Raw genomic sequence first — 27,616 nt, forward strand, 5'->3', positions numbered from 1 at the left:
GGATAGCTAGTTTAAAAATAAATAAATAAAAGCACTGACCTTCCGGCCAGAGCCTTCTGTGAGTAGGACTCAAAGTCACTGCATGGCTGGATGACTTGAGGGGCATCCCATACTGATCCTCTTTACCAACACAGCACCGAAATTTTCTAAATTGATTTTTATGTGCATGGTGTTTTGCTTGCATATATGTCTATGCAAGAGTACCAGAGCCTCTGGACCTGGAGTTACAGACAGTTGTGAACTGCCATGTGGGTGCTGGGGACTGAACCAGAGTCCTCCGAGAGAACAGCCACTGCCCTTAACCACTGAGCCATCTCTCCAGCCCTCTGATGATTTCTTATTTAATGGGAGCACTTATTTATTTACATTTCATTAGTTGAAAGAGCTTTCTTTTACCATTCCTACTTATTTGCTTTTCATTAGTTTAAATTCATGAGGGGTATAGTATCACACTGATTCTGCATCCAACAGCCTTTGCAGGAAGTTGCTTTGCAGTTTGTCATGAACCGTGCCACTGTGTCCATGGGCCCGAGTGACATTTTCCCAGAATACTCTGGTTTTGTCTGGTTTACCTCCAGGAGTCAAGCACATCTCTTGATTAAGTAGAATTCAGTTTCATCTCCAGCACAACCACCTTCCACTTTGAGAAGAGCTGTTTGTTCTCTTTGGTTCTGAGGACCTCACTGATAGCCAGCAAAATGGCCTTGCAGCACCGCCTTCCAGACTATTTGCCTTTTAGAGGTCTGTGGGTCAGGTTCATTTAAAAAAAAAAAAAACAGGTGGGCACTAAGCAGAGCCCATTTTCTTTCTCTTGGTCAATCCTGGAGTGTAATGAAAAGAGCACACAAAATAAAAACAAAGGACAAAATCTTGGCTCGCCCTGACCCAATAAGAACGAGAACTAGAACTGATTTTGTAACCGTAAACCACTGGGATAAGTGAAGGTGGAGGTGAAAGTTTCCATCAAAGACGGACTCTTTCTTCTGCCCCACCAGGCCACCAGGCTCCAACATGCCTCTCCTCAAGGTCCCTGTGGCAGCTACCAGCTCTCAGGTTTGTTCCTGAAGTCTTTATGTGTGTCACAGTGGCTCACAATTGTGCCCTTCCTTTGAATCCTGATGAAGCCTTTCTGAATAGGAGGACTGTGCTTAGAGAAATGCATCCTACAGGTCTGGTTATTTTATCAATTGTTTTCTAGCATAAGCAATTCTCACTTTTTTTAATTAAGAAATGTTTTATTCATTTTACATACCAACTACAGATTCCCCCTCTCATCCCTCCTCCTGCTCCCCCCACAGCCTTCCTCCCAGCCCACCCCTCATCCTCTCCTCCAAAAAGGTAAGGCTTCCCATGGGGAGTCAGCAAAGCCTGGGATTCTCATTGTTCTTTTTTAAAAGGAGTTATTGAAAGTAGAACTTAATTTTTTTTATTTATTTTACAATCCCACATACACAGACTTAAGATTTATGTCTATGGACTTATTTTTAAACTTGGACCTGAGACCCAACAATAATAAAATAACTGCTCTGTACTATTTTTTTAGTTTCCTCACAAACTGTAACTAGTCATACTTTAGATACTGTCTTATTTAGTAGAGCAAAGCATGTGATGATAAAAACGAATGAAAATTGAAAGAAAGTCTAGTAAGATGGCTCAGTCTCAGGGACTTACACGGTGAAAGGAGAAAGCAGATACCTCAGACCTTCACATGCTCATAATTACCTGTAAGAACACATACACGCACGCGCCCGCGCGCGCGCGCACACACACACACACACAAACACACACACACACACATGCGCATACACACATGCACACACATACACATGCATTCGCACATACACATGCATGCACACACATACACACACACATATGAATAAAATAAACAAATGTAAATTTTAAAACCTGAGAGAAGTAAAGCTTGGTGTAGTGGCAAATATCTGTGGTCCCAGCACTAGAGAGGCAGAGGCAGGAGGATAACTTTACGTTTGAAGCCAGCGTGGGTTACACACTGAGTACTAGACCAGCCAAGGCTGCACATGGAGATGCTCTCTCAAAAAAGAGAAAAGAAAATTCTGATAAGCTCATGTAATCTTCTGACTACACCAGGGTCTCTTCTGTGTCTCAGGGAAATGAAAACAAATGAAAGAGACTTCTAATGTCTGTGCTATTATTAAATGCACAGCAATGGTATGTGTCTTATGTGATGTTATAACAAAATAGTCCTCAGTCATTTCTGTTTCTCTACCACATTTCCTAAGTGCATTTAGACTTGGACAGAGCAGGGCCCTGATTCCCTGTGTATATCATTGTCCTTTCCTCTTTCTCATGGCTGCTCTGTTTTCCTCTTATCTGTTTCCCTGCTAAATAGATAGAATTTTCCTCAGACAAAATATGGTCGGAATCTATGAATGAAATTGAAATTTCAAATGATCACCTCTTAAAGGGAAAAAGAATAAATTGTGAACCATAGAATAGTATGATGAAGTTATGAACTGAGAACAACACAGAGCACTCCACAAGAGTTAGAAGAGAAACAACTAGCCCCGTGTCCTCTTTCATGACTCGTGTCCATTGTCCGCATTCAGTCATTCTTCATCTGTTTTAGGAGTTCAATTTTGAACATATCCTTAATTTTGATTGTTCTTGCCTTTCCACCTTTTTTTTACCTCCCTTCCTTCCCTGTCAATTCTCCTCCCCACATCTGCTTCTCAGTGTCTGCTCATGTCTTTTTGCTTGTTTTGTGACCCAGTTAGTATAACCTGGGTCCCCTGTGTGATGACGGAATCGGGTAGCATCAGCAGTGGGTGCACATCTGAAGATACTGATTTCTCATGCCCCAGAATCGATGAGTAAGTCCACAGCTCAGAAAGAAGTGGTTGCGCCCTATGAGCCCCTCTTAAATCTGTGACTGGTAGTTGACAGGTCCAGTGAGACGGGATCCTGCTATACAGCCCTGACTGTCCTGATATTCACTACATTGTCAAAGGTGGCCTCAATTTCACAGCCATCCTTTTGTCTTGGCCCCTGTAGCACTGGCATCATAGGTATAAGCCACCACACCTAGATAGATACTTTCCTTTAAAGGACTCTTAAATTTTCTGGATGCCAGATCTGTATGCACAGTGTTTACTCAAAGTAAAACTCAGGGCTGGGGCATGAAAGCTTGTCCACTACCACCTGTGTGTTAAGTTCAGTTCCCTGCCTCTGAGTTAGGCCTTAGTTATGGCAACTCTATTTCTTAGTCATGACGTCACAGGCAGGCAGTGAACCTGCTTTCTGTAGCAAATGTCTCTCTCTCTAGCCAGGAACAACCACAGTCCTCATCAGAGGCTCTCTTGCTCTGAATGATATGTCCAGTGGCTCAGGAGACAAATACTTCAAGAAATAGTAAGGCCCTTTTCGATAACAGTAACATGTGACTAACAATTCTAGGCACATGTAGAGCAGAACTTAAAAAGATAATAGTAAATGTTATCCATACTTGTAAGCACACAAAAATGTCCCTACGGGGAGATTCTTTTAATTAAAAAATTATCTACTGGGGCTGAAGAGATGGCTCAGAGGTTAAGAGCACTAGCTGTTCTTCCAGAGGTCCTGAGTTCAATTCCCAGCACCCACATGGTGACTCATGTATAGTGAGATCTGATGCCTCTTCTGGCCTGCAAGCATGCATGTAGGTAGAACACTGTATACATAATAAATAAGTAAATCTTTTTTAAAAAATTATCTTTTACGTGTACTTACGGCAGTGAGGGAGTGACATGAGGGAGTGACATGAGGGAGCAGCTTTCAGCAGTCTTTACTGTCCTTCCACCACCAGGTTTACAGGATTGACCCGAAGGTCAGCATGCTTGGCAGCAGGTGCCTTTATCCACGAAACTATCTCACCAGCTCTCGCGGGGGAGGTGTTTAATTTTCAACTCTGTGAGAAAAACGTGCCATAGTATCAGTATCTTTCTAAAACAAAAATACAGGAGCCCTGTTTAAAAGAATAACCATTCTTGAAAGCATCTAATTAATGTTCTACGCCATCTGAAAAGTATTGAAACCTTCCATGACAACATCAATCTGAAAAATAATAAGCCTGCAAAGACATAAGCTTTTTTATTCTAGCCATTAATCATAATGGTGTTTTGGGTTTGGGGGGGGTTGTTTGTTTGTTTGTTTGTTTGTTTTAGTTTAAAAAAGGTCCAAAGTAAATTGATCAGCTATGTGACCTAGCACAGCTTTTACTGTTGAAACAGTTTGCAGTTGCTCCTTCAGGAAGCTCAATAATCTTTTTCACTAATCCTATTCACTTGTCCAGTCTTAGTGTGAAGATACAAACTGTCCAGCTAGCCAGAGAGGAAGGCCGGGTTCCTCTTGATTTTTCTTTTGTTTCCAGTTCTCTGACAACAGACATTCTCTCTCTGTGATTCACGAAGGGCTTGTTTGCACAACAGCTTGCTTCAGATTTACTTTCTACCAACAACAGGTAAGGGGCTCTGAAATAATTGTCAACAGTCGCTGGGAGCCAGTGTGACACGCTACCCTCGGTGTAACACCTGAAACTTCCACTGCTTATAAAATGTTCATCTTTGAAAGCGATTCCTTCTGGATCACCTGTCTTTACGTGCCCTCACTGAAAACAAAAAGGCAGATTCTCCACTCAAAGGGGCCTTTTCTTCTCTCGAGTCTCTCAGAACAAAAATCTGACCCCCTGTGTAAATACTCGCTAGCACATCTTTTAAAATGTACATTGAATTGTATACAGCTTGCGCTTTAGGAGGGTTGGTTTTTTTCCCCTTTATCGGGTCCAATAGAGATCTCTGAGAAGAGTAACTTAGCCGGCACAGCATTGCCGTTTTCCAGGATGCCTGCCAAGTGGGTACTTAGGAGGATGGCCTCTGGGCGGGAGGAGTGCCTTATCCTCTATCTGTGACCAGACACAATCGGGAAGCTCCCAGGAGGACAGCTTCTGCTAACTGATAGCACTTTCCCACTTCTGACTGGAGAGATAGGTGCCGTTTCCAAGGAGTTAATTTTTTTTTTTTTCTATTTCCACTAATTTTTTTTTGATGTTCTCATCTTTTTTTTTTTTTTAAATTTTTATTTTGCAATACAATTAAGTTCTACATACAGGCACAGATTCCCTTGTTCTTCCCCCTCCCGCCCTCCTCACCTTCCCCCCAGCCTGCCCCCCATTCCAATCTCCTCCAGGGCAAAGCCTTCCCCACAGACTGAGATCAACCTGGTGGACTCAGTCCAGGTAGGTCCAGTCCCCTCCTCCCATGCTGAGCCAAGCGACCCTGCATAGGCCCCAGGTTTCAAACAGCCAACTCATGCAATGAGCACAGGACCCGGTGCCACTGCCTGGATGCCTCCCAAACAGATCAGGCCAATCAACTGTCTCACCCACTCAGAGGGCCTGATCCAGTTGGTGACCCCTCAGCCATTGGTTCATATTTCATGTGTTTCCGATTGTTTGGCTATTTGTCGTGCTAGAAACCTCATCCAACTACTGAGGGATCTGGATGCAGAGATCCATGACTAGGCCCCAGGTGGATCTCTGGGAGTCCAGTTAGCGAGAATGAGGAGGGTTTATATGAGAGAGAATTGTTGAGACCAAGGTCGGATAAAGCACAGAGACAAATAGCCAAGGAGTTAATTTTTAACTCACACCAAGAAACTCCTGGTCAGGCTGCTTCCTTGAATTCCATTTGTCATGTTTTGGTTATTTTTAGGTTCTTGTTCTCAAAAAAAATGTGAATTCTATAGTAGATTTGCTAGTCAGAGAAGAATATGCTGGTTTCCAGCCCTTTTTTTAATCTAATGATTGACCACTTTAATGCTGCTCTAATCTGGCGTTTCTTACTTGTTTTTGGTGTCGTCTTTGGTTTGGTTGGTTGGTTGGTTTTTTGTTTGTTTGTTTGTTTGTTTGTTTTTCATTTTGTGCAGGGCTTTGTTGTGTTGTTTTTGAGAAAGGAGCTCATAGAGCTCAGGCTAGACTGGAAATTTGCTGTTTGTCTTTCTCGAGGAATAGTGTCATGTAACAGATGGGCTGTTACATGATATTTCATAGCTGCAAGACACTGGACAAGTCTGTTTCTCGGAGTTTGTCAGTCTTCCTTGGTAAAGGCCATAATGTTTAACAGGACATTATGGAAATATCTGCAGAGGAACCACAGCTATTAAAGAAGGGCGTTTTCTGGGGAAGGGGAACTGGAGACTAGCTTCTCATAGATTAGAATGTGGGATTAGGGATGAGGAAATGGCTCAGTAGGAAGAGCACTTGCTGCTTTTACAGAGGACCTGAGTTCGATTCCCAGCATCCAAATAATGGCTAACAACTGTCCATATATCCAACCATCCAGGAACTCACCTGTCTGCATGTGAATTGTCATGTTTTGGGACAAGCTCACATTCTGTTAAATCCTTGCCTTTCAGAATCTTACTGTAGAGGATTAAAAAGTAACTAAAAGAAAATGTATCCTGTCCATAGATCCTCCGTAAGAGTCAGCTGGGGAGATATTGTAACTAACAAGGCTTCCAGGTTTCTGGAATGTTTTTAAACTCTGTTAGAACTTATCATTTATATTCCCTTAGCGTCTACCCATAGCAAGGACCAGTGACTCAATTTGCTCTTTTTAAAGTCCATAACTCCAGCTCCAGAGGATCTAATGCCCTCTTCTGACCTCCTTGGGCACCAGGAATACACATGGTATACATGCATACATGCAGGAAAACATTCATATACATAAAATTAAGTAAATAAATATTTTAAATGTAAATGTGCAATTTAAAAGACACAAGAAAATACTTAGACGATAGAGAGAAAACACAGAAACTTTAAAGGGCTGAGAGATCAGTGTTTTGATAGACTAACAGGTTTTACTCCTTAGGGTTTTCTAGAGGAGCAGAAGCAATAAAACAAATGTATATTAGTAGCAACCGTATTCGGTCAGCATATGCAATACAGTTGTCTCGCACCTACAGGCTGAGAACCCAGTAGTTACCTAGTCCACAAGGCTGGATACCTCAGCAATCCCTAATCCAGTGCCAAAGTCCTAAATGACTCCTAGAGAACTGCTGGTCCCCAGTCTCCAGTGGAAGACTGGAAAAGCTGGTTCTGATTTTAGTTAGGGAATCAACAGAAGCAGCAAGCTAAATTAATTCAGCAGCAAGAGGGAAGGCTGAGCAAGGACTAGGTGAGGTAGTCTTTTCTCTGTATCCTTTTTTACCTGGTCTGCTACCAGAAGGTGCTAGCCACATTTGGAGTGTGTCTTCCCACTGCAATTAAGGCAATCAAGAGAATCCACCCCAGCCAACCTGATATACACAGTTCCTCGGCTGATGCTCCCTGCTTGTCCTCTGTGGCAAGTTGACATTTAAAACCAACCACCATACACATGTCATGTGAACTTTTTCTGGAAGGTGTAAATAGATGTCTACACACCCCAGATAGGGCATGAACAACAGACCAAAGAGTTCATCAAAATCCAATTTAGTGAACCAATGGCTTGATTTGGCTTACTAACAGAGTGTAAGTGGGGGATAACTTACAGAGGTGTTGGTGACTCCAAAGCAAACACCTTATTTGAAAAGTCTCGCTCCAGCAATGACAACTTCCTCATGGCTGCATAGAGAGTCCTGTCATTCAATCATCCACAATCTGTATACCCAGATGACACCTGAAACCCCGTGGGTTTTGTGAAGAATTACATATAGGTTGTCTGAAGAGGCTGCTTGAGGCTAAAGTAAAGAGTTTTAGATTAATTCTGTCAGAAGAAATTTCAAAACAGCCTAGTATAGACTCTGTCATGTAGATATTAGCGCTAACTCTAGTGGAGATTTATAATGAAAATGAGCAAGCTGAGTAGAGTAAATTATAAAAAGTAAATTTTTTTTTTACTTTTTATAATAAAAATAGAGCTAAATCGTGTGTTTGTGGAGATAAAGAGATTAAGAAATGGTATAAAGGAAGTGCTGACCTCAGGGCAAGATCCCACCCAGCTAAGTTTCCAACTTGTGGAAAGAAACTAAACAAAAGCTTTGATCTGGGTGTGGTGGGGCACACCTTTAATCCCCCACACTGGAAGGCAGAGGCTGGCAGATCTCTGAATTTGAGGTCAGCCTGGTTTACAGAGCAAGTTTGAGGATAGCCAAGCTTAGACAGTGAAGGACAGAAAGCTGGTGAAGATGTAATTGAGTGAATGGGCCGTGTTCCAGCCCCAGTAAGCATTAGAACTTGACAACTTCAGCCATGTGGTTCTGGTTTTAGAGCTAAGGATAGAAGAAACAGGTTATGGAATTTGCCTCTGTGCCTAAAGAAAGCCATTGAGGCCAGACATGTGTTGGGTGTGTCCCTGAATGGAAGCCTAATAAAGAGTCCATTGCATAAAGCCGTGAAGTTGAAGCCTGAATTGCCTTGGAGAACCCAAGATGTTAGAGATGTCAGAGTCATGGGATACCTGTCAAGGAAAGCTGCTAACAAGGAGTGGAACCAGCCTAAGAGAAAGAAGTATGTTGCATTCAACAAAGCTGAACAGAGTTGGAGATCTGAAGAGTTTTTCAATGCAAAATTTGGAGTTTGCCCAGCTTGTTTTTCACTCTTACTTTGGTCCAGTATTTCTTCTCTATGCTCGTTTCCCTGCATTTTGGAATGGTAATGTATATCCTGTGACATTGCATATTGAAAGTATGTGATCTGCTTTTTTATTTTAATTTTATAGGGCATTACAGTTAAGAGATTACATTAGTCTTAGAGGAAATTTTGGACTTTGGTCTTTAAAACAAGTTTGAAACTGGTATAGACTATGAAGTTTCATTACAATATGGCTACAAGCCTTGGAGGCCAGGGAGTGGAATGTGGTGGTTCAAAAGAAAATGCCCCTCCACAAAGGAACTGGCACTATTAGGAGATGTGGCCCTATTGGGATAGGTGTAGTCTTGTTGGAGGAAGTGTGTCACTGTGGGATAAGGCTTTGAGGTCTTTTTTTCTCAAGCTTCCTTCAGTGTGACAATCAGTCAACTTCCTGTTGCCTCTGAGTCAAAGACTCTCAGCTCCAGCACCATGTCTGCCTGAATACTGACATGCTGCCTACCATGATGATAGTGGACTGAACCTCTGAACCTGTAAGTGAGCCACCTCAATTAAATGTTTTCTTTATAAGAGTTGCTGTGGTGGTGGTGTCTTTTCACAGCAATAGAAACCTAACTAAAGCAATATGTCTAACACTATTTATAAAGTGACACTCCTTACCAAATAATAGCACTTATCAGCCTACAGAATCCATCTTCAACTCTCAGCTTGCTTTCCAAGGTCCTGTTTAATCACTCAAATTATTTACCACTTATTGAGAATAAAAATCCTCTCCTCATGTGCTGCTGTCACAGAGTCTCGTTGCCCTTCTTGCTTTTACCCTTCAGGCATGCTCACCAGGCTCTATGAGCTGCACAGTCTCCTTTGTGAGACCCTTTGTTGCATAGGACTGTCCTCCAAGCCATCTTCAGGAGTTCTTCTGGGGCCTGCTCATAAAAGCTTCTCATAGCAAAGCCTGTTGGCTGTTTACCATCCCCCATAAATGGAACAGACACCTCCTTCTAAGAGGGATGATCATTGGGCCCTCACCTGAGTATCCACTCACCCCTTCCAACCAGTTGTATGCAATTCTGCCCTAATTACACATGGTTTGGGAGAGGGGGATAGAGGATGTATTCGGGGAAGGATAAGGGGAGGTGGTTCAATCTACATAGCCATGGGGAAAGCCATCACCCCTCTGGGTGCAGACTTTCCAGCATGGCTCCTGTAATGTTCTTGCCCATACCCCTCCCCCTGTGATCTGAAAGTCTAATAAACTCCTTGTTTCTCTAGGTGAACTTTGGTGGAATTGTACCTCACTTTGTCTTTGGGATCTTAGGGAGAGGGATGTTTACATTTCTCCCAGAGAAGGATTTTTTGCAACACCTTAATATCTCGTCTCAAAGATGTTCACAAAATTTGAAAATATCCATAAGAAAATACGTGTCCTCCACATACCTGCAATCCTAGCTCCATGCAGGGCAGAGACTGGAGGATCTCTGCTTCAGCCATGTGGTTCTGGTTTTAGAGCTAAGGATAGAAGAAACAGGTTATGGAATTTGCCTCTGTGCCTAAAGAAAGCCATTGAGGCCAGACATGTGTTGGGTGTGTCCCTGAATGGAAGCCTAATAAAGAGTCCATTGCATAAAGCGGTGAAGTTGAAGCCCGGATTGCCTTGGAGAACCCAAGATGTTAGAGATGTCAGAGTCTAACAGCCTAGGTGAGAAAGCATGAGCTCCAGGTTCAGGGAAAGACTTTGCCTCAAAGGAATAGGCAGAGGCAGGTAGAGGATATCAAGGTCTTCTTCTCACCTTTAAGTGCATAAAGTGTGAGCATGTATGTGTGCATATACTCATACGGATACACATAAATACTTTTTAAGATTTGCCATTTTTTTTAATAATCAAAAGAATGGTGTAGTGCATCTGCCTTCATCTGGATGGTTCGCTTTTTTCTTCTTGCTGTGCCCTGTGCGCTGTTCAGCTCTCCCAACAGACTGTGCACTGATATGTTTAACTGCGTGTTTCTGCTCTGTCACCATACTCTGAACATGAATGAGCACTAAGTAAGTTTATGTTGAGTGACTTATTAGTAGTTTTATTGTGTCACTAAAATTAGTGAGGTTTTAAGCAGTGAGGAGAGAAATTTTGGCTTTGTCACCAAATTTCACCACGATCCTGGCTTCCTGAGAGTGTCTGAGTTTGCCATGCCAATTTTGTCCATTGGACCTGAGCATTGTCTGCTTAAAACTGGTTTCCTAAACTTTCGTAATATCCTGTCCCTAGTATAATGGTCTCCTAAACATGACTTTTGCTCCTAACAAATCGATCTATACTGATGTTCCTCCCACAGCCCATAGTGACCTTAAAATACTGAAGCTATGAAGAGCATTGCTTGGCAACAATGCTTACAGGCACAGTGTGCAGAACCATCAGGAGAGGGATTTTGTAGCTAGAGTTTTCCTGCCTGGCCCATGGTCAGGGCAAATCTCTCTCACCCGCCAGTCCCACAGCCGCTCAGACCCGAAAAAGTAAACACAGAGACTTATATTGGTTACAAACTGTATGGCCGTGGCAGGCTTCTTGCTAACTGTTCTTACAGCTTAAATTAATCCATTTCCATAAATCTATACCTTGCCACATGGCTCGTGGCTTACCGGGATCTTCACATGCGGCTTGTCATGGTGGTGGCTGGCAGTGTCTCCCTCACCCAGCTTCCTGTTCTCTCAATTCTCCTCTCTGTTAGTCCCGCTTATACTTCCTGCCTGGCCACTGGCCAATCAGTGATTTATTTATTGACCAATCAGCAACACATTTGACATACAGACCATCCCACAGCAGGATTTGCTACTGGATTCCGTGTGCTCTTCTTTGTAGTACCATAGATTTTAGTCTGAAGTCTCTTTCCTGCCACATCCTCATCTTTTCAACAAGACTTGAGCACATTGAAGGTGGGCACTGTTTCTACTGTTTGTTCTGTGGCACCTTTCCTGCTCACAGCAGGTGACTTTCAAACAGAAATAAAGCACTACAGGATCTGAAGCCACTGGTTCTCTAGGGATCAGTAGTAGGACACACAATTTACCCTAAGATTAAAACTGTAGATGACTCTCCTCCTGCACCTCTCTCCCCAAAACTCCTCCTCTCCCCCTTTGCTTTCTCTTTTTCTTTATGTCCTGCCTTCTCCTTGTTCACCTGCTACATGCTTCCATACCACATTGCGGCTTCTGTGTCTTCTTTTCCCCTAGATTCATGTTTAATGTGCTCTAAGTACCTTTCCCATCAAAGTGGGAAACGGTTATAAATATCTTTTAGATATTAGTATATTTGAGTTGTGTATGAATGCATTGACAGTCTAGAGGAAACTGGCATGAACCCTCACTTGCAAGATATGGTTGAGAAGTTTGGGAACATTATTCCCAGTATCTGTAGACTTCAACAGTTATTAAGTGTCTTAGTTAGGGCTTCTATTGCTGTGAAGAGACACCATGACCATGGCAACTCTTATAAAGGAAACATCTAATTGGGGTGGCTTGCTTACATATAATTCAGAGGTTCAGCCTGCTATCATCATGGTGGGACATGGCAGAGTGCAGGCAGACATGGTGCTGGAGCTGGAGCTGAAAGTTCTACATCTTGCAGACAACAGGCAGTTGACTGTGACACTAAGCAGTATCCTGGGCAGCAGAAATCTCAAAGCCGGTCCCCACAGTGACACACTTCCTCCAACAAAGCCATACCCATTCCAACAAAACCACATCTCCTAATAGTGCCACTCCTTATGAGATTATGGGGGCCAATTACATTCAAACTACCACATTCCACTCCCTAGCCCCTATAAGCTTGTAACAATATCATAATGCAAAAATGCATTCAGTCCAACTTAAAAAGTCCCCATTGTCGTATTTTTAAAAAGGCTCAGCAGCAGGAAGGGGTCATACCACACAACAGGCTCATGTGGGAGGTTTATTGAGGGGAGGGGAGAAAAGGGGCAGAGACTGGTCCCTGAGGACAAGAGAGAGGGAAGAGAAAGAGAAAGAGATGGGAAGTGGGCAAGGCCCACCTATTATAAGGAAACGTAGTAAATGCACACAGGGGGTGCTCATAGTAGCTATAGCTGAGGATATATCCTGTCAGGACCCTAAGGGCAGGCCAGTACAAATGCCTAAATGCTGACACCTATAGCCTACAACTGTCCCAACAGGGTTTTAAAGTCCAAAGTTCAAAGTCTCTTCTGAGATCCATAAATCTCTTAACTATAATGCCCTGTAAAATCAAAATCAAACAACAGATCACATACTTCCAACATATAATGAATGGCACAGGATATACATTACCATTCCAAAACATAGGGAAAGGAGAATAATGAGGAAACATGAGACCAAAACAAGACTGAAATCCAGCTGGACAAACTCCAGACTCTGCATCTTTATGTCTGATGTCAAAACACTCTTCACATCTCCAATTCCACTCAGCTTTGTTGACTGAAACATATTTCTTTCTCTAGGGAAGTTTCCACTCCATATTAGCACCTCTCCTAGGCAGGTAATCCATGAATCTGGCATCTCTAACATTTTGGATTCTCCAAGGCAATCCAGACTTCAACTTCACAGCTTCACACAATAACCTCTCTACTAGGCCTCCGTTCAGGGACATCCCTGACACATGTCTAGCCTCAGTGGCTTTCTCTAGGTACGAAGACAAAGCACATAATCCATTTCTTCTATCCTTAGCTCAAAAGCCAGAATCACATGGCCAAAGCTGTCAAATTCTGTTGCTTACTGGGGCTGGAACATGGCCCTCTCATTCAGTTACATCTTCACTAGCTTTCTGTTCCTCACTGCCTAAACTTACCTGTCCTGAAACTTTCTCTGTAGATCAAGCTGGCCTCAAACTCAGAGATCCACCAGCCTCTGCCTTCCCAGTGCTGTGATTAAAGGCATGCATCACCATACCTGACTCTAAGCTCTTTTTAATTCACAAGTTGGGAACTTAGCTGGGTGGGATCTTACCCTGAGGTCAGCACTTTCTTTATTCCATTTCTTAAGCTGCTTATCTCCTTGAACCTAGGATTTAGCGCCATTCTATTTATTTTTCTCCTCAAAATTTACTTTCTATAATTATCCTGCTCACTTTGCTTCTTTTCATTATAAATCTTCATCAGTGTTAACACTAAAAGCCACAAGCAGAGTCTATACTAGGCTGTTCACTTTAGCCTCAGGCAGACTCATCAGACAAGGGCAAAATTCAGCCACTTTCTTCATCAACATATCACAAGACCAGTCTATAGGCCACATACTAACATTCTTTACTTCTGAAACTTCTTAGTCCCTACAGTTCATCAAATCCCAGCACTCGGGAGGCAGAGCCAGGCGGATCTCTGTGAGTTCGAGGCCAGCCTGGACTACCAAGTGAGTTCCAGGAAAGGCGCAAAGCTACACAGAGAAACCCTGTCTTGAAAAACCAAAAAAAAAAAAAAAAAAAAAAAAGTTCATCAAATCACATTCAGCACCACTATCTTCTATGCTCCTACTAGTATGGCCCATTAAGCAGTGCTTAAAGCATTCCGGTGCTTTCCTAACTCAATCTCCCAAAGTCCAAACAAAAACATGATCAGGCCTATCACAGCAATACCTCAGTCCCTGGTACCAACTTTTGTCTTAGTTAAGGTTTTATTGGTATGAAGATATACCATGACCTCACAACTCTTACAAAGGAAAATATTTATTAGGGTGGCTTACCATTTCAGAGGTTTGGTCTATTATCATCATGGCAGGACAGAGCAGCATGAAGGAAGACATAGTGCTGGAGAAGGAGCTGAGAGTTCTACATCTTGATCTTCAGGCAACAGGAAGTAAATTGTGTCCACAATGGACATAACTTGAACATAGGAGACATCAAAGCCCATCCCCACAGTGACACACTTCCTCAACAAGGCCATACCCACTCCAACAAAGCCACATACTCTAATAGTGCTACTCCCTATGAAATTATGGGACCCAATTACAATTTAAACTACCACACTGAGCAACTTTTATAGGAATCATCAATTTTCATGTACACACTCTTTAATTTGCTTAACAAACACTCATTGCATATTTTTGTTACTCTTTAAAGTATGAGTCTTCATACACTACATTCTTTTAGAACACTCATAGTACTGTTTGCCATGTGTTAGAAGAGCAAAGTCATCAAGGTTATACTAAATTACTCAATGATGGATTATCCTAAACAGCATTTTCCCAAATCTTTGTACAATATGTCACAAACAGGTCAAAGATTGCATTACTCTTCTGCCAGTTCTCACTCCATAGATGTTCCTCACAGTCTACACTATGAACCAGAAGACAGAAGTGTGCCAGAGCTTCAACATAACTCTGGTGCATGAAACCAAAGTTCTGAGTTGCAGCTGTAATTTTGTCTAACTACACAGCATTATATAGCAAGTAAAAAGCAATTGAGACATAAAAAAAAGAAAGGCAAAAGTCAGTCAATGTGAACCTCCTTAACGAGGTAATGTGCAGAATTCCACATAGTTGACTCTTTATCATTGGAGAACAATGAATTCATTCAGCCAAATAGGGAGGCAGGACTAACACCAGGTTTCTATACTTTCTAAACATTACTGTTGTTCCTATGGGGTGCTGTTTTAATGTGACCCCCATGAGATATCTCCCTCCCAAAAAAATTACAAGAATTAGACCAAAAACCTCATGCTTTGATGTTATTTAGAAATGAGCATTGCTACAAAAAAAAGAAAAAGAATTTGGCATTTATCAATCTCATTTTACTCCACAACTAAAAAAAAAAAATAAAAAATCCTGATTTGAAACTATTTTGGTGAACCACTTTCAGTATATTTCCAAATAATAGTTACTCTTGTCCTAAGCATTGAGAAAAAGTTGCTTAATGTTTTCATATACCTGCTGAATGTCACACAACACTTTCTGAAATATGACAAGCACTTTGTAGCTGAAGTTTTCCTGTGTCCTACCTGGCCCGTGATCAGGATAAATCTCTCTCACCCGCCAGTCCTGCAGCCACTTGGACCCAAGTAAACACACAGAGGCTTATATTAATTAAAACTTTGGATGACTGTCCAGCAGCCAGCTGTCTCTGTCATTCTAGATTTTTGAAAGTTGATTATAATGCATTTCCTGTTTACTTAGGTAATATTATATCCTTCTGAGGTCTTTGATGTAGTTAAAGACTAGATAGTTATAATTTCCTTAGTTATAATAAAAGATAAGTTAGATATGAAACCTTAGACTCACAAATATAGGATAGATAAGATATCTTCTTTAATTTTGCCAAATACAAATAGACTAGATATTATAAATAGACTGGATATTGTAACTGTAATTCTTGCTTGATAATTGTTTTGTTAGATATAATTTTACTGTGTTAAAATTAAAACCTTCCTTCTTAAAAAAAGGGGGGGAGTGCTATGGATATCACTCTGTATGCTGTGAATGTGTTGCTCTGATTGATTAATAAATAAAGTGCTGATTGGCCATTAGCCAGGCGGGAAGTATAGGCAGGACAAGTAGAGAAGAGAATGCTGGGAAGAGTCAGGAGTCACCAGCCAGACACAGAGGAAGCAAGATGTGAAGGCAGAACTGAGAAAAGTTACCAAGCCACATGGCTAAACATAAATAAGAATTATGGGTGAGTTTAAATGTGAGAGCTAGTCAGTGGTAGGCCTGAGCTAATGGCCGACCGTTCTAATTAATATAAGCTTCTGAGTGATTATTTTTTAAGTGGCTTCTGGGTCTCTGGGTTCTCTTCAGAACTGGAGAAAACTTCAGTTACAGCACTTAGTCCACGTCTCAGTGACATTTGTATCTAGGGGGTAAAAATTGCTTTATTCCTTGGTTGTAGGAATTTTTCTCACATATACTTCTAAAGAATCAGTGTTTGCTGGGGTACTAATGAGAGTGTGATGAAGCCTCTTCTGTATAGTATACTCTTCCAGAGATTCTGTTTTACCACCTAAATGAAACACAACACTCTAAAGTCAATTAATTTTACCTTATATTTTCTTGCAAAAACTAAAACAATGGATTTTTTATAAAGACTTTTTCCAATATTGAAATGTTCTCTGTATTTCTAAACTACAAACACATTATCATCTATAATTTTAATGACTCAAGCCTATTAAGTCACTTAGTTGTTTGTTTTTCTTTTTTTTCTTTATATATTGTCACAGTCCACTTGATACTTTTAAAATATTTATAGGTCTGGGGAGATAACTTAAGATAACCTGAGTGCAAAAACTGGAACCCACAGTGGAAGGAAAGAACCAACTCTCAAAAGTTGTCGTTTGACTTCCACATAAGTATCGTAGCACCCACATGCCCACAATTACTGGTACATGTTTTACATATCCAGACACACACACACACACACACACACACACACACACACACACACACACCACCAGTAATAAAAATGCATTTTATAGATTTCCAATGGCACTTCAAAATGCAGGAGAAATCACTCGTGTGTTTGATTTACCATATTGTACTTCAATAAAAGCTTCAAAGTGCATGTTTAGCTGGGTGATGGTGGCGCACGCCTTTAATCCCAGCACTCGGGAGACAGAGCCAGGTGGATCTCTATGAGTTCAAGGCCAGCCTGTTCTACAGAGCGAGATTCAGGACAGGCACCAAAATTACACAGAGAAACCCTGTCTCGACAAACCAAAAACAAAACAAAACAACAACAAAAAAAAAAACAAAGGGCATGTTTGTCTAGTATGTGCACTTTCATCTTCAAGAAAATTTAGGAAGATGGTTCTAAAAATAAAATCAACCTCAGCTCTACGACCAAGACTAACCAACTTCCCATGTACCTTTTTGTGCTTTGAGTTATCCAAAAGCACATATTGTCTAGATCTATCTAGAAACATAGAAAGAGCTGAGTGTGTGTGTGTATTGAGGGATGCAGCTATTGCAGTCAGAAGCCTAACCTGAAGTAATCCCCACGTTTGATGCCTGCTTGAGTACTTGCCACATATATGATCTAGAGCAAGTCACTTAACATCTCTAACCATCAGCATCCTCAACCACTGGTTGGAGGTGATAATCACGCACTCCTTGGGCCTATTGTGAAGATTCAGCAAGTTAGTTCTTGTACTATATACTTTATGCAGTACTTACAATAAATTATGATACCAAGTAGGAGAGATGTGAGAAAGAAGAGTCTAAGGCCCTTTCTAGCTATCCCTTTTTATCTCTCTGGAAACAATTCCATCAGCAGAAAATGAGTAGCCACTCTCTCCTTAGTGCTGCATCTCTAGTGACTAGGGATAGAAGCATGTTTTCATCGTGCTTTCTGGACCAAGTAAAGAGAGGAAGAAGTTGGTCTAATCCCAGAGCAAGTTAGGCAGCAGGGTCGGGTCCCTCAACTTAGAACCTATTTACTTTACCATTGTCTGGAAATGCAATGTACAAGACCAAACAAACACCAACTAAAAATCCACTGCTGAAAAAGTTGTGTTATCCTAACAGTGCCTCAGTGGCAGGACCTGCAGGGTCATTCTTTAGACACGAGCAACACAGATAATAATGGCGATTACACTGGCTTTCTGAGTGGTACAGTGTAGAGAGACCACTGCTAGGCATACAGCATATGTTAGGCAGCATAATTTTTATTAAAATCCTCTGATGGAGACTCAGAAAAAAAACAAGTAATTTTTTTGAATTTGCAGTTATTAAAAAGAAATACAGGGATCCAAATCTAGGCTCAGTGAGTTCCCAAATCATATTCTTTCCACAATACCACATAACTCCCTAGTGGAAACATGAACAACTTTAATCTTCTGCATGACAAATACTGACCTGGTTCTGGGAATCAAGATAATACAGCAAGGGCATTGGGCCACCCATGCTGTCAGCTGTGGCAAATTTACAGACCCTGTCTTAAAGCATTTACTGATTTTTAAGTTAAAAAAACAGAGCAATATGGAAGAAAAGATTTGTATTCATTTCCAAATAGAAACATTGGAAATTCAGTCAATATCAGAAAATTAGCCTGTCTCATTGTTACCCAACTGTGACAAGAGAAATCAGCAGTCCCGTTTACAAGCTTGACCTGCTCTTTCCATCGTTTTGATTCTGACCATCCACACTGAAGTTAATCATGTCCCTTCATCCCATAGATTCTGAAGAAGAACTGACCAAAGCCACTTCTGGTCATTCATATTTAGGGAGAAATGTCAAGTTGATGGTTTTCTATTCCATGTCCATTCTGCTTTCCTGTTCCATTCAGCACCATCCTTTAAAAATCAGGTTAAAGAACTAAGTGCTTGATGCTCACATCTTTCAGAGAAAGAATGTTTCAAGTCACTGATGAGTGCATAGGTACCACTCTGACCCCCAAGATAAGTGGTCTCAGCTCAGTCTCATAAAACTCCTTTCATAAAAGTGTCAGCTCATAGAATCTCTAGAGTATTAACATCCCAGCTCTCACTTTTTGGGGCACCTCGGTTTCTGAAACTAAGCAGAACTGCAACCTGTAGGCAGTAGTTAAGATATCCTGAGAGCTGAGTGCACTCCATGGTGAAGCACTTGCTCACTCTGTGCAAGGATCCAGGTTCAAGTCTCTCTGTTGCAAAAACAGACAATAGATAAAACCTCCCAACCTGATGAAACTGCTCTTGTGTATTACTAGATGTTACTGTTTTGAGTAGAAACATAAATCTTTGTGCTACTATTACTAATTATTCAAAGCTGCAGTCTGTCAACAAGCCCATAAATGTATGTGTGGAGGTTATGAAGGATATAAACCAAGGAAATAACAACTTTTTATTGTCCTCATCTTCCCACTTACTTAACACATACTTATATACCTCCACTGTGTAGCAAGTGCACTTGGCCTTAAAGACACAATGTTACCTCTGCCTTCCTATATAAGTGATAAAGGGAAGGAATATTATCAGTAAATTCTTTTATCGTGCACAAGATATAAAAAGTGAAAAGTATAAGGACATTGTTGACATGACCTTAGTAGCTCCAGAAACCTGGAGATAAAAATCCAATGGGTCTTCATGCTCCGGGATTTGCACTCATACAATAAGGCTTAATCAAATTTTTAAATTTTCGAGTAGACGACATGTCAAATGCAGTTTACATTTCTCAGCCAGTAACTATATTTCTTACAAGTGGCTATTACATTTTTAGAGACAGACACAACAAGTAATAAGAGTTTTATTTGAGAGGAGAAACAATCGTGCAGCTTATTTTAGATGAAAGGAGTATAATAAATTTATGAGACCTCACATACAGCTCAAATATAATAAGTTAGAAGGATTAATTGAATTGGGAGCTACAGTAGCCTGCACTGGTAGAATGCTATTTTATGGCGCTCTGTAATACAGTTTATCATTGACTCCATGGAATTCCCACAATATATTAGCTTTGGTGTGACAATAAAGCACACACAGTGAGGGGCATGTCCCTTTTGACACACATTCTCTTCCCACACTTATTTTACCAGGGAAACAACTCCGGTGCAGTTTAATTAAACCGCACTGCAATGAATTAGTCCAGGTCTTCGCCTTCTGACAGAGAGGGGCCTGGCAGTACCACAGGGGTTTGTCCCCTTCTGACACCAAAGAGACTTCAGAAAACCTGGGAAAGAAAGTGCAGGACTCCTCAGATGACAGTGTCACTGGGCAAGTCCAGAGCTGTCAATCAGGAGACTTAAGGAAGCACTAACCCCTTAAGGAAAGTGTTTGGATTTCTCTAGTTGTTGACTCTCTGTCCGTTCTCTGAGTAGCTTCTAAATGTCTCAGGAGGGCCAGCCATGCTGTGTTCCTGAGCTGGGGACAAGAGCATCATTGCAGCCTTCCAGCAAAAAAGAGCTTTGCTCATTGGGAGTCCACTGTGTATTCATAGCTCGCTTTGGGACGGCAAGCCAGAAAGTAATAACGTGAAATAAACTTAGGATGATGATGAGTTCAAATAACTCTATTGCAAAGAACATATTAATAAAAACATTTTTGCTCAAAGTACAAATTCTCCAGATGAACATGAGCTACTGTATAAAGAGAGGATATTCCTTATTTCCCCAGAGCTCTTGAGCAACAGTGTCGGATTTATACCCCCAAGAGCACAGAAAAATCTTGCATTATTCATGCATATTAGTATTCTATCTCAATGCTGTTTATTAATGCATGAGAGTATTTTGGAATTGAAAATAAAAATTTACAAGACGATTACATTTTAATAACTGCCTCTAGCTAGATACGTTGAATATTTAAGTGAACCAATACACAAAGACCTCAAAAGAATTTACGAGACAGTGGCAATTAGACTCTAATAACTTGGCTCCACCAGAACTACTGGGTTCTATTTAGATGCCAGACGTGGCCCCTTAGTGATGAGCACACCCTGTCGCCACCCTGACTTTGGCTGGGGACCCTGAGAAATGACAGTTCCATTAGGTGTCGTGTAAAGAAGCTGACCTCATGCACTCGGTACTTGATCTTTGCACTGAGAGGGACCATTTGTCACTGCTACTCAGGGCAGGGACTCAGGTAACCCAATGCAATTACCAGCGGTTACTTCAAAGAATAGGATAGTTACGTGTTTCCCAAGCCTCACAGAGATAGTGCAAGTTTTCTTAGAAAAAAAATGGGTAGAAAAATTGAAAGTGAGGAATAAAGTGTTTTTCTCATTGGGAATATGTTACAATCATTCTGAAATTTTTGATGAAGGGAAAGAGAGGAGATTTACTGGAACTCAAAAAGAGGTTGTTTTGTTTTGTTTTGTTTTTTCCCCTAATACATTCTTTTCATTTACAGGTAAAAGTATTTCTGCCAGTTGACATGTTTATTATGGCCAGCACATTAACACACAGCAGAGAGAGGGAGGGTGCTTCCCTTGCTAGCAAAGGCATGCTTCAGCAGTGCTATCGTGCTGTAAGTTCAGACCTGTGGGATGGGAACAGTCCCCACAAGCTGTTCAAGCTCCAGAGATAATGTCTTTGTCATTTAGACAACCCAGTCTCAGAGCCAGTTAGTTCCCGTTTTTTTGGATCCTCTTCACTTTGGGGACTCAGGAGATCTTTGAATTGGCTTCATAAATGTCGCTATTTTGTATCGGTGATCATTACTCATGGCCTGAATGCTTAGTTTATAAGCTCCCTTATCAATAAGCTGAGGGTTGGACACAATGTGATCTGCTCAAATGCAACAGAGCTAACTAGGTAGCTGGATTGTTGTTCAATCTGAACGGCTGTCATGCGAAAGCACACTCTTTTTTTTTAACTTGTTTTTTATTATTATTTTAATTATGTATATGTGTGTGGGCTGGAGTATATGCACATGAATGCAAGTGTCCACAGAAGTCAGAGGTGTGAGATCTCCTGGAGCTGGGGTTACAGGCAGCTGTAAGCCGCCTGATGCAGGTGCTGGGAACTGGACTCAGGTCCTCTGGAAGAGCAATGTGTACTCTTCACCACTGAGCCATCTCTCCAGCACCTGAAAGTGCACTCTTGTTGTACAACTTGAAGTACTGTGATGTGAAAGTATACACTTGTTGTTCAGTCTGAGTGACTATAATGTGAAAGCACGTGCTGATAAATTTGTATCTATATGACTGCTCTCTTAAAATCAAAAGCTGAGACATTTTCTCAGACTCATTTTTAGGCTATATTTTTGAAACAATCTAATTTCTTTCACATGGTAATTCATTTCATTTTTCTAGAACATCCTATTATATAGCTGCTTTTAAAATGTCAAATCTGATAAAGCAGTATTTTTATCTGGTTTTCTTTTCCTAGAAATGAAGTTGGTCTCATCCTCATGTACCTGTTCCTCCCCAGAAGGAAAGTGAAACATTTTCTTTCCAGGGGACCCACATGCATCTCCAACCCAGAAAATTAAGTCTGGTCGTAACTGTCAAAGGAAGAAAAGTAACAAGGTCTACAGTTACATCAGCAAGCATCTGCGTGCTTGTCACTACATCTCCTACCACGACACTGGATCAGAAAGACTGATGGCAATAGCGGGCACTCAACTGCTTTTTCATTTCCTAGAATTAAACATAAAGAACTACATTTATAGTCAGATGTGGTGGCTTGCATCTGTATCTTAGCATGCAGGAGGCAGAGACAGAAGAGTGCCATGAGTTTGGGGACAGTTTGGGCTCTAAGATGAGTTCTAGGTCATCTTGGGCTGCAGAGTAAGACCTTATCTCAAAAGCATGGAAAAATGTCATCTATATTTCTCTAGTTCTGAAAGGCACAGCCCTTGTTTTCCGGGTTTGGTTTTAGTATGGTTTGGTTTGGGGTTTTGTTGTGTATCCCTGGGGTTTTTCTGTGTATCTCTGGCTGTCCTGGAACTCACTCTGTAAACCAGGCTGGCTTCAAACTCAGCTCAAATTCAGAAACAGAGATCTCCCTGCCTATGCCTCTGCCTCAGGAGTACTGGGATTAAAAACATGTACCACCACCACCTGGCTTAGCACCTTGTTTTCAGCATTATATATTAAATAGTTTTTTTCAGCTTACAAAATTTATGAAACAAAAGTCTGTGTCACCCCTTGTCAAGCCACGTGACTGACACATAGTTATAATTGTAGCACTTGGAAATCTGAGGCAAAAGGATTATAAAGCCGGTTTAGACTATATAGAAAGATGTGCTCAGAAAAAAAGAGAAGGAAGAAAGAAAGGGGGAGGGAGGGAGAGAAAGAGAAAAGAAGAAAGGAACAGGAAAGAAGGAAGGAAGGAGAAGAAAGGAAGAAAAGAAAAACACTGACTCTAGATGCTACTTATGAAATAGGTAACATCTATGTATATGAAAAAAATCTCAAAAATATACCGAGGGCTGGAGACAGCTCAGTCATTAAAGGCTAAATCTCATCCTTCTAAAGGACAAGAAGTTGAGTCCCAGCAACCATGCCATCACATCCCACCTCTGCAGCTTCCCTTTTAATCTCAACACCCAAGAGATAGAGACAGGCAGATCTCTATGTTCTAGTCCAGCCAGGGCTACACAGTGAAACCATATCTCAAAATTATGTGGGTACTTGTGTGGATGTTGAATTTTCTAAGAGTTACAAAGTAGTAAAAATATCATGATACATTTTACATAAACTTTTATCACACATTCAGACTAACCCTTAGCACAGGATACATCCAGCAAAAAAGGAGAGAATTTCTAGTCATTTTTGAAAAGACAAAACCACAGACCACTAGTTGCCAGGGGTTTGGTGTGGAAGGGTGTTGGGTGTGATTAGAAGGAAGGCAAGAGGGGACCGGTGGCATGAGGAATGAGGGCTACTTCTTGATCTCAGCAGTGGTCACACCAATCTACACATGTAGTAAAAAGGAGCCAGCATGGCCAGCGAGATCACTCTTGAAGTACTGGAGCTTCCCACCAAACCTGATGACCTGAGCTCTTTCCCTAGGACGCCTGCAGATTCTCCTCTGGCCTACACGGGTGCACCAGGGTGTGTATACATACAAAACTTTAAATACGTGAATGTCATTAGAATGTTTTCAGTGCCTGAACTACATATGTCCATAGCAATGCATGTTCAAGGTTTTGCCATTGCACTAGATTCTGGAGTAGCAAATACTGAAGAGGAAGGGGTGGGAAACAAAAAGGCATGAACTCTATCCTATCTTCTTATGACTTCCCACATATTGTAGATCTGTATCTCAAAACAAAAGGTTTCATTTTTTTTTTTAATGCTAGTCTTGGTTTTACTAAAGATATAAGTAGAAAAGTAGGAGCTGGAAAGATGTCTCAGGGGTTAAGAGCACTACCTGCGCCGCCACAAGTTCAGGTTCCTGCACTGGCAACTGAGTAGAACTCCAAATCCATGGGGTTTTATGCCGTCACCTTCCCTCCAAGGACAATGCACTCTCATGCTCAAATCCCTACACAGATACACATATATCTACATAGTTAATGACAAAATTAAAGTATTTAAAGAAAAGTACAAAAATCTTTTAGTATTATCTGATTATTTCTCAATATTATCTGTTCGATACTTAATATTTAAAGAACTATCACAGCAGTGAGCCACACAAATTGTAAATAGCATATAAGCCAAAACGTTTAACCCTAATATCACATTAGAAAAATAACATGCACAAGCCAAACACATGGTGGCTTATGCCATGAATTATATCACAGAGACTGAGGCAGGAAGATGACGACAAATTCAAGGTTAACTTCATAACCAGCCTCGGCTTCATAGTGAGACATTGGCACTAGAAACACACACACACACACACACACACACACACACACACACACACACACAGGTGGAGTGCATGTCCCAGAGAGAATAAATCCATTAAATATTTCACATAAAGGTAATCCTCAGAGAGATTTAGAAACACTTCGAGTATATGGGATGGATAACATGTTGGTAGCTAACTCAAGTTTTAAAAGAGTGTAATTGTTCACATGGCATAAAAAGGACATTTATCCCTTACTAGAAGTCACCAAGAAATACAAGCATGGTGTAAGCTGCACTTGGTAATCAGGGATAGGGTGGGGGGTACTCATAGATTTGCATGTGCATGTGCACACAGAGGACAGAGTAGAGTATTGGGTGTCCTGCTCTGTCACTCTGCCTCAGCTCCTTAAGACAGGAGCTCTCACTGGATGTGAAGCTAGTCTGGTGTCCAGCAAGCCCCAGTGGTCCTCCCATCTCTGCTTCCCACAGTGCTTGGGTTACAGGCATGCATGGCTATGGGCAATGCTGAGCGTTTGCATGGGTTCTGAGGATTTTGAATACAGGTCCTCATGTTCACATAACAAGCACTCTTACCTACTGAGCCATCTGCCCAGTCCTAAAACTTGGCAAGTTTTTAGAAACAAACCAAATATCTCAGTTCTCAACGATATTTCCAATGTATTAAGCTTGTGTGCTAAATTTTAATTTTACTGTTTGTTGCCTTTTTATGTGTACACCCATGTATATGTACAGCCGTATACCTCACAACCATATGTGTAGTGCATGTATAACCTATAGACAGACATTGAAGATGGGATAAAACACCAGTAGATCACAGCACAGCCATTGTCCATTGAACATGAAGATCATTTTGCACATTTGTTTTTACTATCCTGCTACAATAGGATGTCAGAACTGTCTGTATATGAATGAGAAAACCAGAAGTTTTGGATCATGGTTTAGTGGTTAAGAGAGCTAGCTACTCTTCCAGAGGACCCAGGTTCAATTCTCAGCACCCACATAGCTGTTCACAGACTCTTATAGCTCCAGTTCCAGGGGATCTGATGCCCTCTTCTGGCCTCCGAGTATACCAGGCATGCACATGATACACAGATATACATGCAGGAAAAAATTCGTAAACATTAAATTAAACTTTAAAAATGAGATAACCTACATGTGTGGAAACTGAGTAAGTACCCTGTTCCCTCCTTTATTCTGTTTTATAAATTTATTATAAAATGGAATCTTGCTAGATAGGGTAGGCTGACCTTGCACTCATGACCCTATCATTCTCCTGAACACTAGATCATAAGGATGTACTACTATTCCCTGATCCCCTTTAAAAAGGCTTTCTTTGTGACTTGTGAGGCAAATAACATAAATAATGAGCCAGGTTCGATTGTTTTTAAAAGAAAACCCTAAACACATATGTCAGTCAAATTTCATTTTAACAGTCCTTCACCACGTTTTAAACAGTCAGACTTTTATATCAATGAAACCTGAAAGGCAACAATTTATAACAGTCAATGAGAATTTCACTTAAAGTGCCTTTCCTTGTATCTGATTAGTGGGGAATTTAAGACTTGGTGCCTGTTCATGAGAGTACGGTCTCTTGAGCTTCCACATTCAGGTCATTTCCTGTCTTATAATCATCACTCAGATAAACACAGAAAAATCACTGCAGATGCACTCGGTTGAAATGATCCTGGGACATTCTGAAACCTTGTCAATTCAACTGAGATGTCTAGTTAGCCTGGTTGGATACTCATGTAACGACCTTCAAAAAAAACAAAATTTAAGTCTCACCTGGAAACTTTATTCTCTCTCTCTCGTTCTCTCTCTCTCTCTCTCTCTCTCTCTCTCTCTCTCTCTCTCTCTCTCTCTCACACACACACACACACACACACACACACACACACACATATGCACACACAATTAGTAGGGTCTCAAACTCAGAACTAATGTGAAGTGTCAGGACTGGTTAATTCTTCGTTAGAAGTGTTCTTGTGCAGTGGGAAGGGTTTAACAACATCCCCAGCTTCCACCCACTGGGTCAGAGTAGCAGGCACCACTCCAGAGTCATTATAACCAAAAATGACCTAAGGAGCTGGGTATGAAGTTCAAGAGAAGAATGACATCATAGTTCATGTCATGTCCTGGGTTTGATACCAGTAATGAAAGGAAGGAAGAGAGGGATGAAGGGAGGAGGGAGGAGGGATGGAGGAAGGAGGAGGGATTCTTACATGTGTTTTTGGTTGGGCAGAAAGAAAAGAGAATAGAAATAGCTTCTAGTTAAGAACAATTGGTAGACATTTCATCTACGAACACTCAGGATTATTATAGGTGCTCATGTACTGTAACCCTAGCCATTCTAGAATGACTAAATACAATTCCAAAATGAAAAGATGAAGAATATAAATAAATACAATGAGAAAGATGATAAGAAATAAAATAATAATCAAAACTGTAACTAAGAATTATTAAGACAAGGGTTATGGAGGTATTCATTATAAATATAAGTATAAACAGGTTCACGTGTTTTGAATTGAATTTACTCTAGTAACCAAAAGTGAGCAAATGTTTACAGCATCCTGGGCTCCATCTTCGGAGGATAAGTTCAGTAAGAAAAGAGGGCTTATCCTCCCACCCGCATCCCCCAGGACAGCAGCCAGCCTCCCACGGTACCCCGTCTACTCTCCATCTAATTGCACAAATAATGGTGGCATTTCCAAGGTTAAACTTGACTGTCACTTTTTAATCATTTATTATTTTTCAACAACTTAACATGACAAAAAAGTACTAAATCAATTCTTCTCACTTTGATGGCAACATATAAGATTTCCTTAGTAAAACAG

The 27,616-nt window shown here is 41.0% G+C and overlaps 1 pseudogene; it reads right to left on the reverse strand.

Moving 5' to 3' along the window:
• Positions 1–430: 430 nt before the first annotated feature.
• LOC131906305 (large ribosomal subunit protein eL33-like) overlaps positions 431–27,616 on the reverse strand; it is a 28,276-nt pseudogene continuing 1,090 nt past the window's right edge.

This window comes from Peromyscus eremicus, chromosome 3 (genome assembly GCF_949786415.1).
Source record: "Peromyscus eremicus chromosome 3, PerEre_H2_v1, whole genome shotgun sequence".
In the NCBI taxonomy this organism is placed as follows: domain Eukaryota; kingdom Metazoa; phylum Chordata; class Mammalia; order Rodentia; family Cricetidae; genus Peromyscus; species Peromyscus eremicus.